The sequence below is a fragment of the Nomascus leucogenys genome, chromosome 23 (assembly GCF_006542625.1).
Source record: "Nomascus leucogenys isolate Asia chromosome 23, Asia_NLE_v1, whole genome shotgun sequence".
Lineage (NCBI taxonomy): Eukaryota > Metazoa > Chordata > Mammalia > Primates > Hylobatidae > Nomascus > Nomascus leucogenys.
This window is the reverse complement of record NC_044403.1, coordinates 12,896,365-12,908,888: the sequence shown is the minus strand read 5'-3', so window position 1 is coordinate 12,908,888 and position 12,524 is coordinate 12,896,365. Positions and strand designations below refer to the sequence as shown.

The 12,524-nt window shown below is 37.8% G+C and overlaps 1 protein-coding gene across 1 annotated transcript in view; it reads left to right on the top strand.

Moving 5' to 3' along the window:
* The first annotated feature begins 5,708 nt into the window (after positions 1 to 5,708).
* Positions 5,709 to 12,524, top strand: part of SLCO1B1 (solute carrier organic anion transporter family member 1B1) — a 101,071-nt gene continuing 94,255 nt past the window's right edge. Inside the window, exon 1 of the mRNA XM_030804744.1 lies at positions 5,709 to 5,751. The gene's annotated coding sequence lies outside the window, so the exon portion shown is untranslated. The remainder of the gene's footprint in view (positions 5,752 to 12,524) is intronic.

Sequence of the window (12,524 nt, the reverse complement as noted above, 5' to 3'; positions counted from 1 at the left end):
AGGCATAGTTGATTCATTTATTCAATGTATTTATTTTCTATAATAATTTATCATAATATTGTTATAATTAACTTTATTATAATAAATTAATATTAATAAAGGTTAAGTTCCTTTAATACATATCTTATTTTAATATTAAGTTATAATAATAAATTATTTTCTATGTATAATGATTTATTCTTTCTGATAATATGCCAAGCACTATACTAGAATCTGATGACTGATCAAAAAGATGAAGTTCCTGATCTTTTGTTGATCATATTTACTGGAGAAAAGACAATAAACAAACATATTTCATAAAATCATGTAATTTTAAGAGATATGTGGGGTAGGGCAAGAAGGTAGAAATTTACAAATGTTACATTTTTAAGCAGGTCAGGGCAAGCATCTGCAAAGCAGTAATAATTGAGCAGAAAAACAATTGAAACAAAAAGTGGACGTCTGTAGATAAAACATTTCAAGTAGAAGGAAGAATCATGTAGCTTGCTCCATGGTCAAGTTTGACTCTAAACAAAATAAATTGTTGATTGCTTCCAATATTTATCACATGTATTGATGACTGAATAACTGCTTTTCATACAATTACAGTCATCTTTCTTACCATTTTAAAATACTATTGCAGATTAAGTCTTTGTTTTTAACATCAGTTCTTTGGTATGCATTTTTAAAATAGATATTTATTTAAAAAATATTTATTGAGTATCTTCTAGGTATGAGACACTATTCTTGGAACTGAGTATACAGCAGTGAACAAAGAAAACAAAAACCTATCCTTGTTCTTCTGGAGATTCCTCTGCAGTGTAACTTTATGGTTGTTGAAGCAAAGGAAGGCTGGCAGTAAACAAAATATGTGAGTAAAATTTATAGTATGATGGTGAGAGAATAATAATTGAGTGTCAAAGGGAGTAATATTTAAAAATTGTTAGAGAAGACTTCGCTGGGAAAGTGTCATTTGTGTGGGTTCTAGAATATGGTGAGGGAGTAAGCTATGCAGCTATAGGGAAAGAACATTCCAGACAGAAAGAAAAATAGAAACAAAGATCCTCAGTAAAGGATCTATAACTTATAAGGCCTTAAAGCTGTTCTTTGGATTTTTGAGTGATATGTGAAGCCAATGGGGGATTTGAGCAGAGCTATGACATGGTATGACCCTCACTTATATGTTAAGATTTACACAGGGGAATGAGGGTGGGGAAGAGGCGCTGTGAGTGGTCAGGAGGAAAGCTGAGATGCAAGTATGAGGGTATTGCAATAATTCAGGACCAGGCTGAAAGTTGTGGAAGAGGTGAGAAATCATCATATTCTGGGTATATTTGGAAATTAGAGCCTAATGTGAGTGTGAGAAATAGAGAAGAATGATTCTAATATTGTGTGTGGGTGTGCATGTGCACACATGTGTGCAACTGGAATGACAGAATTACAATGTATGGGGATTATTACAAGAGGAGAGGTTTGGACAGGGAAGACAAAGATACCACGTTAGAAAATATTAAGTGTAAGATGCCTATTAGAGATATACAGGAAGATGGCGAGAAGTCAATGGATAAATCTAGAGTTCATGAGTAACTTGGCTAGAGAAAAAATTTTGGAATTATCAACATATGGATAAAATTTAAAGACGTGAGAATAGATGAGGTCACAAACACACACAGTAAGGTTATTGTCTGACATGCTTCAATTTAGAAGACAAAGATAAAGAATTTAGAGTAAATGAAGTGTAAATAAGTGAGTCAGTGAGTTAGAAGGCAAACCACAAAGGGTAGTGTCCTGCAAAGTTTTGCTTAGGGAGGGAATTCTCAGTTCTGAAAAATGCTGCTAATAGTTCCAGTCAGATGAGGACTATTAGATGTAGCATTTAGGTAATTTATGACTTACGAAAAGTAGTTTCAGTGGAAATTTGGGGGCAAAAACCTGATAAGAGTGTGCTCAAGAGAGAATGTAGAGAGAGAGATTGAAAGCAATAATTAGACAAGCTATTTCTCTGTAAAAATAGCACAGAAATAGGGCAATATTAGGAAAAAATGGGATCAAAAGAGAGATTTTTGGAAGATGAAAAAGTGACAGCATGCTTACATGCTGATAGAAACATTTCTTTAAAAAGAGGATAGTGATATCCTTAAAAACACAAAGGGAGGAGTCAATGTCATATGCAAGTGGATATTGGCCTTAGCTTAAACTTGGGTAGTTCACTAAGGTAGACCATGTGGTACTGGGGCTTCACATAGATAAGTGTGGTCAAGGGAGCTTTTGAAGTTTCTTCTTTATTTATTTATTGTTTCAGTAAAATAGGTCATCAGCTGAAGGTGAGGAAGGGATGTATTAGAATTTCAAAAAAAAAAAAAAAAGGTAAAGGCACAAAATGCTCAGAATGCAAACTGACGTGAATGATTTCTTGGCAAATTGAAAGGTCCATTTGGGCTTCCTAATCATACGTTTAAAATCAGCATGGTTGAGAGATTTTCCTCAGTTACATTTAGCTTCATGAGGGAAATGTACAGAGTTATTTGAGAGTTAAATTTAATCAAGATTGTGACTTTGACATGCAATTAAAATAATGCAAAACAGTCAAAATTATATGAAGTTATATAGAAGAGAGTGATTACTGTGACCATTAAATTAACCCAGACATATAGATAAGGAACACCGAAATCTCTGGCAAAATCAAATTGTAGATTATACATCCTGGTCAGTGGAAGCATGTGGATCTAGGGTGTTACTGAGTGTGAGCTAGGAAGGATAAAGAGTGGTGCTCCAATCTTTGATATTATGGAGAGATTACAGTGGTGTGAAAAGTATAGGATATGCCCATAATAGTATGTAGAAGCCAAGATCATTGAGGAGAAGGCTAAAAAATAAAACAACAGAGAATTAAAAAGATGCTCTTCATGGTCATTACCATCATGAATAATTAAAATAGTAGTAGCATTTTGAGAGAATGGCTTTGGATTGAGAGCTAAAATTGTCATGAAATGAGTGGGAGCGACTGAGGGTTGATAGATGATTTCAACAAGAGGAATAAGTGATAGAGTCTTTCAATATGAGATCCAAAACTATGTATTATGAGTGTAAAGGGTGGGGAAATGTAAAGAAACTAGCAAAGTGAGGTACATTGGAAACCAGCCCATCTGGTTTGCAGCAATATGGGGGATAAGGCAACCCCTATGTATCACTACTGCAGGAGAGGGAGTGTCTCAGGGAAAACCAATTTTTAAGCTCAAGGCAGAAGTGAAGCAGAATAACTCGGAGAAGAGGTACAGGTAAGGGGAGTTTCAGTCATGACTAGTGATGGGTTCCAGAAAACTCAAGAGAAGAATTTCAGTCCAGGATTGGGAGAAAGAGAGAAGATGGGGGCAAACATAGGAATGTGCAGAGCTCTATGGGAATTAGAGAAGAGGTGATGAGTCATCAGGGAATCCTTACCTTATGGTGATCACCACCATAAGAGAGATAATTGCCATGGTAATATTAGTCTTGATGATGCCAGAGCTTTGAGCATTGGTGGGTATAGAAACATGTTTGGAGAATAATATGTAGAATAGGGGTTCTTTCCAGAAGAGTGTAACTTTCTGGAGCTGTTTCTTAATCAGCTGAAATGTTCAGGTAATGGCGGATCTGCTCGGAGCCTGATGGTTCCCTCCTGAGGTGTGCCTGTGGTACACACCTGAGAACTCTGGCGCTAAAACCTGTTGGACATAGGTTTTACAGATCTACAGGATACAGATCTCAGAGATTTTATTTGTACTCATTTAATATAAATTAACTGCTTTAAAATTTACAATATGCAAATATCATACAATTAATCTAATTAGGTATTGAATCTATAATGTGCCAGGCATTAATGTAAGGCACTTTACATACACTAAATCTTTATTCCAAATATAGACTTCCTACTTTATAGATGAGCGCACTGATGCTCAGAAATGGTAAATAACCTACTGATGTTTATACTGCTGGCACGTAGCAGAGACATATTGGCATTTAAGTCTTTCAGACTTCAAAGGCCATGATATTTCATCAGAGCTGTGATAGCTGTTTCTGAAAAAAATATCAGCTGATTCTTTAAATCAATTTTTGTCATCTGATGCGTGGCTGTTATCATATTATTGATCTTGAAAGATGTTTTGCAACATCTTTCCCCTGGTGTACTCTTGTTTTTCCACGATCCCACAAAATGAGCAGTCTAATTATTTACACAATTAGGAAGAGAAAAGGGGCACAGAGAATGCTCTTTGACCTCTGAAAATATTGAAGAATTTTACAACTGGCAACTTTAGCTTAGGATTATAAAGGTTGTTAGTTTGTGCTGTTTTATCTTCATTGTATATAATATATATATTAGTCTCCAAACATGTTGATGTGTTTTCAATGAAATAGATGTCTGAAGAGAAAACCATTAGCCTGAGAAAACCCAAACTGTATTCCCATTGTGAATAAAAGGAAGTCCATAAAAATGATGGAAAATGTTCTGCATTCCTGCTATGATATCAAAATCTGGCAGTACATGAAAATTTTTCAAAGTGCTTATTTAAAAGGCATAATCTTTGGTTCCCTGAGCCAGAATCTGCTGGGTGTGGGACTAGATTGCTATTTTGACAACTCGCCAGTAGATTCTTACTCAGCAGACTATTTGGAAGCCCTACTCTAATTTTTTGGCCTTGGGTCTACATTTCTCAGTTCTGCACAGTCATTCTTCCCCTCTACACTCTTTAGTTTGTCTCATGATTCCAATACTCTCAATAATTAACCAAGAATAGAACTAATCACTTAGATAACTGTGACACAGACATCAAATACATTTTGCTGAAACCATGTCAACAAATGTCCCATGAATGATAAGGGATAACCATATTCTCATATATGCATCCTCACATTACCACATATATATGTGCGTATGTGTATACAGGTAAATGTGTGTATACATGTATACATGTATGTTTGTGTGTATATACACACATATATCTTCACACTTTTCTGAAATATATATATTTATGTGAGAGAAGGGTCTGTACTTTATTTCAGAAGAGAGCTTAATGTCCAAAGTATAATTGGGAGTCTAAAATGTTTGAGTTATTGAATTAATTAAACTTCATCTCTACTCAAGAAAACTTTTAACTGAGTTAAGTTCTTCCTTTCTCCAAAAGTCAAGTCAATAAAAGGAAACTATGGTATTAATAATTCTTTCAGGTTTTAATGTAAAGAATCTATTGCACAAAGCAGTCTTAATTTTCATGATTCAGAAAAATGGTCTTGCAGTTAATTGGGACTTTCCTATTCCAGATGGTATATCCAGTCTCCATACATACCATATTAGAACTATACCTATGTACCAAGCAAAGACGGTATATTTTAATTTTTAAATGCCAATGTAACCTGTAGGCATATTTTTTATTTGTCTTAAATTATTTTCTATTTGGAAGTTTTAAATACCTGGAATAATTTATTGTATTCATATTTTTAAAGAAAAAAATCTTATGCCACCAACTTAATTGAATAAACAAGTAAAAGCCATTCCCAAAAGTAAAGTTTACTTGTTAAGATTAACAAAAAATAACGTGAGAATTCTGAGAAATATAATCTTTAAATATTGGCAATTGGAGTGAACTCTTAAAACTAACTAGGTTTTATCTGTTTGACTAGAGCAATGACATAATAAGGTGGTTAATCATCACTGGACTTGTTTTCAAAAAGCCAACCACTTTAAGAGGAATAAAGGGTGGACTTGTTGCAGTTGCTGTAGGATTCTAAGTCCAGGTAAGAACCATTGAGATTCTCTAATTTTAACATATATTTTATGGAAGAAATTTTCACAGAAGAAGATTTTGATGGTCTTGATAAATATTACAAATTTTATGCTCTGTGTCTTCCACATGCTTACATTCTGAGCCCTCAAAACATAGTAAATATTCCTTCTAGGAGTAGAAGAGCCTCAGGTTTATATACAGTTAAAAATAAAGTAGAAAAAGTAATACCTTTATATATTTAAATATAAAGTTTCAAATCTCGGTCTTATTAATTTCTAAACAAATAAAAATCAAGTCTCAAAAATGAAGCTCTAATTATCTTCTTTAAGTATGCTATAGGATAATTATTTTTATCAGCTACATTGATCACACTAGACTCATTTCTTTGATGTCATCTTAACTGGATGAAGGCGGCCAAGGGTGGGAACAGAGGGAAGAGTTAATTGGCAAACATAAAAAAACAGGTGTCTCAAAGTCACATAACCACCTAAATTTCCTTGTTTCAACTCAAGTTTGATACGGGGTGAAGGGAAATATATTTTCTAGATAATTTATCTCCAATTAAATAAGCAAAAAGTCTTCTCAGCACAGTTTTTTTCTTTTTTTCTTTTATTATTATTATACTTTAAGTTTTAGGGTACATGTGCACAATGTGCAGGTTTGTTACCTATGTATACATGTGCCATGTTGGTGTGCTGCACCCATTAACTCGTCATTTAGCATTAGGTATATCTCCTAATGCTATCCCTCCACGCTCCCCGCACCCCACAACAGTCCCCGGGGTGTGATGTTCCCCTTCCTGTGTCCATGTGTTCTCATTGTTCAATTCCTGCCTATGAGTGAGAACATGTGGTGTTTGGTTTTTTGTCCTTGCAATAGTTTGCTGAGAATGACGGTTTCCAGTTTCATCCATGTCCCTACAAAGGACATGAACTCACCATTTTTATGGCTGCATAGTATTCCATGGTGTATGTGTGCCACATTTTCTTAATCCAGTCTATCGTTGTTGGACATTTAGGTTGGTTCCAAGTCTTTGCTATTGTGAATAGTGCCACAATGAACATACGTGTGCATGTGTCTTTATAGCAGCATGATTTGTAATCCTTTGGGTATATACCCAGTAATGGGATGGCTGGGTCAAATGGTATTTCTAGTTCGAGATCCCCGAGGAATCGCCACACTGACTTCCACAATGGTTGAACTAGTTTACAGTCCCACCAACAGTGTAAAAGTGTTCCTATTTCTCCACATCCTCTCCAGCACCTGTTGTTTCCTGACTTTTGAATGATGGCCATTCTAACTGGTGTGAGATGGTATCTCATTGTGGTTTTGATTTGCATTTCTCTGATGGCCAGTGGTGATGAGCATTTTTTCATGTGTTTTTTAGCTGCATAAATGTCTTCTTTTGAGAAGTGTCTGTTCATGTCCTTCGCCCACTTTTTGATGGGGTTGTTTGTTTTTTTCTTGTAAATTTGTTTGAGTTCATTGTAGATTCTGGATATTAGCCCTTTGTCAGATGAGTAGGTTGCAAAAATGTACTCCCATTTTGTAGGTTGCCTGTTCACTCTGATGGTAGTTTCCTTTGCTGTGCAGAAGCTCTTTAGTTTAATTAGATCCCATTTGTCAATTTTGGCTTTTGTTTCATTGCTTTTGGTGTTTTAGACATGAAGTCCTTACCCATGCCTATGTCCTGAATGGTATTGCCTAGGTTTTCTTCTAGGGTTTTTATGGTTTTAGGTCTAACATTTATGTCTTTAATCCATCTTGAATTAATTTTTGTATAAGGCATAAGGAAGGGATCCAGTTTCAGCTTTCTACATGTGGCTAGCCAGTTTTCCCAGCACCATTTATTAAATAGGGAATCCTTTCCCCATTGCTTGTTTTTGTCAGGTTTGTCAAAGATCAGATAGTTGTAGATATGTGGCATTATTTCTGAGGGCTGTGTTCTGTTCCATTGGTCTATATCTCTGTTTTGGTACCAGTACCATGCTGTTTTGGTTACTGTAGTCTTGTAGTATAGTTTGAAGTCAGGTAGGGTGATGCCTCCAGCTTTGTTCTTTGGCTTAGGATTGACTTGGTGATGCAGGCTCTTTTTTGGTTCCATATGAACTTTAAAGTAGTTTTTTCCAATTATGTGAAGAAAGTCATTGGCATCTTGATGGGGATGGCATTGAATCTATAAATTACCTTGGGCATTATGGCCATTTTCATGATATTGATTCTTTCTACCCATGAGCATGGAGTGTTCTTCCATTTGTTTGTATCCTCCTTTATTTCATTGAGAAATGGTTTGTAGTTCTCCTTGAAGAGGTCCTTCACATCCCTTGTAAGTTGGATTCCTAGATATTTTATTCTCTTTGAAGCAATTGTGAATGGGAGTTCACTCATGATTTGGCTCTCTGTTTGTCTGTTATTGGTGTATAAGAATGCTTGTGATTTTTGTACATTGATTTTGTATCCTGAGACTTTGCTGAAGTTGCTTATCAACTTGAGAAGATTGTGGGCTGAGACAATGGGGTTTTCTAGATATACAATCATGTCATCTGCAAACAGGGACAATTTGACTTCCTCATTTCCTAATTGAATACCCTTTATTTCCTTCTCCTGCCTGATTGCCCTGGCCAGAACTTCCAACACTATGTTGAATAGGAGTGGTGAGAGAGGGCATCCCTGTCTTGCGACCATTTTCAAAGGGAATGCTTCCAGTTTTTGCCCATTCAGTATGATATTGGCTGTGGGTTTGTCATAGATAGCTCTTATTATTTTGAGATACATCCCATCAATACCTAATTTATTCAGAGTTTTTAGCATGGAGGGTTGTTGAATTTTGTCAAAGGCCTTTTCTGCATCTATTGAGATAATTATGTGGTTTTTGTCTTTGGTTCTGTTTATATGCTGGATTACATTTATTGATTTGCATATGTTGAACCAGCCTTGCATCCCAGGGATGAAGCCCACTTGGTCATGGTGGATAAGCTTTTTGATGTGCTGCTGGATTCGGTTTGCCAGTATTTTATTGAGGATTTTTGCATCGATGTTCATCAAGGATATTGGTCTAAAATTCTCTTTTTTGGTTGTGTCTCTGCCAGGCTTTGGTATCAGGATGATGCTGGCCTCATAAAATGAGTTAGGGAGGATTCCCTCTTTTTCTATCGATTGGAATAGTTTCAGAAGGATTGGTACCAGTTCCTCTTTGTACCTCTGGTAGAATTCGGCTGTGAATCCATCTGGTCCTGGACTTTTTTTGGTTGGTAAGCTATTAATTATTGCCTCAATTTCAGAGCCTGTTATTGGTCTATTCAGAGATTCAACTTCTTCCTGGTTTAGTCTTGGGAGGACGTATGTGTCAAATTATTTATCCATTTCTGCTAGATTTTCTAGTTTATTTGCGTAGAGGTGTTTGTAGTATTCTCTGATGGTAGTTTGTATTTCTGTGGGATCGGTGGTGATATCCCCTTTATCATTTTTGATTGCGTCTATTTGATTCTTCTCTCTTTTCTTGTTTATTAGTCTTGCTAGCGGTCTATCAATTTTGTTGATCTTTTAAAAAAACCAGATCCTGGATTCATTGATTTTTTGAAGGGTTTTTTGTGTCTCTATTTCTTTCAGTTCTGCTCTGATCTTAGTTATTTCTTGCCTTCTGCTAGCTTTTGAATGTGTTTGCTCTTGCTTTTCTAGTTCTTTTAATTGTGATGTTAGGGTGTCAAATTTAGATCTTTCCTGCTTTCTGTTGTGGGCATTTAGTGCTATAAATTTCCCTCTACACACTGCTTTGAATGTGTCCCAGAGATTCTGGTATGTTGTGTCTTTGTTCTTGTTGGTTTCAAAGAACTTCTTTATTTCTGCCTTCATTTCATTATTTACCCAGTAGTCACTCAGGAGCACGTTATTCAGTTTCCATGTAGTTGAGCAGTTTTGACTGAGTTTCTTAATCTTGAGTTCTAGGTTGATTGCACTGTGGTCTGAAAGACAGTTTGTTATAATTTCTGTTCTTTTACATTTGCTGAGGAGGGCTTTACTTCCAACTATGTGGTCAATTTTGTAGTAGGTATGGTGCGGTGCTGAAAAGAATGTATATTCTGTTCATTTGGGGTGGAGAGTTCTGTAGATGTCTTTTAGGTCTACTTGGTGCAGAGCTGAGTTCAATTCCTGGGTATCCTTGTTAACTTTCTGTCTCGTTGATCTGTCTAATATTGACAGTGGGGTGTTAAAGTCTCCCATTATTATTGAGTAGGAGTCTAAGTCTCTTTGTAGGTCACTAAGGACTTGCTTTATGCATCTGGGTACTCCTGTGTTGGGTGCATTTATATTTAGGATAGTTAACTCTTCTTGTTGAATTTATCCCTTTACCATTATGTAATGGCCTTCTTTGTCTCTTTTGATCTTTGTTGGTTTAAAGGCTGTTTTATCAGAGACTAGGATTGCAACCCTGCCTTTTTTTGTTTTCCATTTGCTTGGTAGTTCTTCCTCCATCCCTTTGTTTTGAGCCTATGTGTGTCTCTGCATGTGAGATGGGTTTCCTGAATACAGCACACTGATGGGTCTGGACTCCTTATCCAATTTGCCAGTCTGTGTCTTTTAATTGTAGCATTTAGCCCATTTACATTTAAAGTTAATATTGTTATGTGTGAATTTGATGCTGTCATTATGATATTAGCTGGTTATTTTGCTCATTAGTCGATGCAGTTTCTTCCTAGCCTTGATGGTCTTTACAATTTAGCATGTTTTTGCAGCAGCTGGTACCGGTTGTTCCTTTCCATGTTTAGTGCTTCCTTCAGGAGCTCTTTTAGGGCAGCCCTGGTCATGACAAAATCTCTCAGCATTTGCTTGTCTGTAAAGGCTTTTATTTCTCCTTCACTTATGAAGCTTAGTTTTGCTGGATATGAAATTCTGGGTTGAAAATTCTTTTCTTTAAGAATGTTGAATATTGCTCCCCAGTCTCTTCTGGCTTGTAGAGTTTCTGCGGAGAGATCAGCTGTTAGTCAGATGGGCTTCCCTTTGTGGGTAACCCGACCTTTCTCTCTGGCTGCCTTTAATATTTTTTCCTTCATTTCAACTTTGGTGAATCTGACAATTATGTGTCTTGGAGTTGCTCTTCTCGAGGAGTATCTTTGTGGCGTTCTCTGTATTTCCTGAATTTGAATGTTGGCCTGCCTTGCTAGATTGGGGAAGTTCTCCTGGATAATATCCTGCAGAGTGTTTTCCAACTTGGTTCCATTCTCCCCGTCACTTTCAGGTATACCAATCAGACATAGATTTAGTCTTTTCATATAGTCCCAGATTTCTTGGAGGCTTTGTTTCTTTTTATTCTTTTTTCTTTAAACTTCCCTTCTTGCTTCATTTCATTCATTTCATCTTCCATCACTGATACCCTTTCTTCCAGTTGATCACATCGGCTACTGAGGCTTCTGCATTCGTCACGTAGCTCTTGTGCCTTGGTTTTCAGCTCCATCAGGTCCTTTAAGGACTTCTCTGCATTGGTTATTCTAGTTATCCATTCGTCTAATTTTTTTTCAAACCTTTTAACTTCTTTGCCATTGGTTCGAATTTCCTCCTGCAGCTCGGACTAGTTTGATCATCTGAAGCCTTCTTTTCTCAACTCGTCAAAGTCATTCTCTATCCAGCTTTGCTCCATTGCTAGTGAGGAGCTGCATTCCTTTGGAGGAGGAGAGGTGCTCTGATTTTTAGAGTTTCCAGTTTTTCTGCTCTGTTTTTTCCCCATCTTTGTGGTTTTATCTACGTTTGGTACTTGACGATGGTGACGTACAGATGGGTTTTTGGTGTGGATGTCCTTTGTGTTTGTTAGTTTTCCTTCTAACAGACAGGACCCTCAGCTGCAGGTCTGTTGGAGTTTGCTAGAGGTCCACTCCAGACCCTGTTTGCCTGGGTTTCAGCAGCGGTGGCTGCAGAAGAGCAGATATTGGTGAACCGCAAATGCTGCTGTCTGATCGTTCCTCAGGAAGTTTTGTCTCAGAGGATTACCCGGCCGTGTGAGGTGTCAGTCCACCCCTACTGGGGGGTGCCTCCAAGTTAGGGTACTCCGGGGTCAGGAACCCACTTGAGGAGGCAGTCTGCCCGTTCTCAGATCTCAAGCTGCATGCTGGGAGAACCACTACTCTCTTCAAAGCTGTCAGACAGGGGCATGTAAGTCTGCAGAGGTTACTGCTGTCTTTTTGTTTGTCTGTGCCCTGCCCCCAGAGATGGAGCCTACAGAGGCAGGCAGGCCTCCTTGAGCTGCGGTGGGCTCCACTCAGTTTGAGCTTCCCAGTCGCTTTGTTTACCTAATCAAACCACTAACTTGGCAATGGCGGGTGCCCCTCCCCCAGCCTTGCTGCTGCTTTGCAGTTTGATCTCGGACTGCTGTGCTAGCAATGAGTGAGACTTCGTGGGCGTAGGACCCTCTGAGCCAGGTGCAGAATATAATATCCTGGTGTGCCATTTTTTAAGCCAGTTGGAAAAGTGCAGTACTAGGATGGGAGTGACCCAATTTTCCAGGTGCCATCTGTCACCCCTTTCTTTGACTAGGAAAGGGAATTCCCTGACTCCTTGCACTTCCCAGGTGAGGCGATGCCTCGCCCTGCTTTGGCTTGCACACGGTGCCCTGCACCCACTGTCCTGCACCTACTGTCTGGCACTCCCCAGTGAGATGAACCCGGTACCTCAGTTGGAAATGCAGAAATCATCCGTCTTCTGCGTCGCTCACGCTGGGAGCAGTAGACCAGAGCTGTTCCTATTTGGCCATCTTGGCTCCTCCCCTCAGCACAGTTTTTAGCATGAACTAAG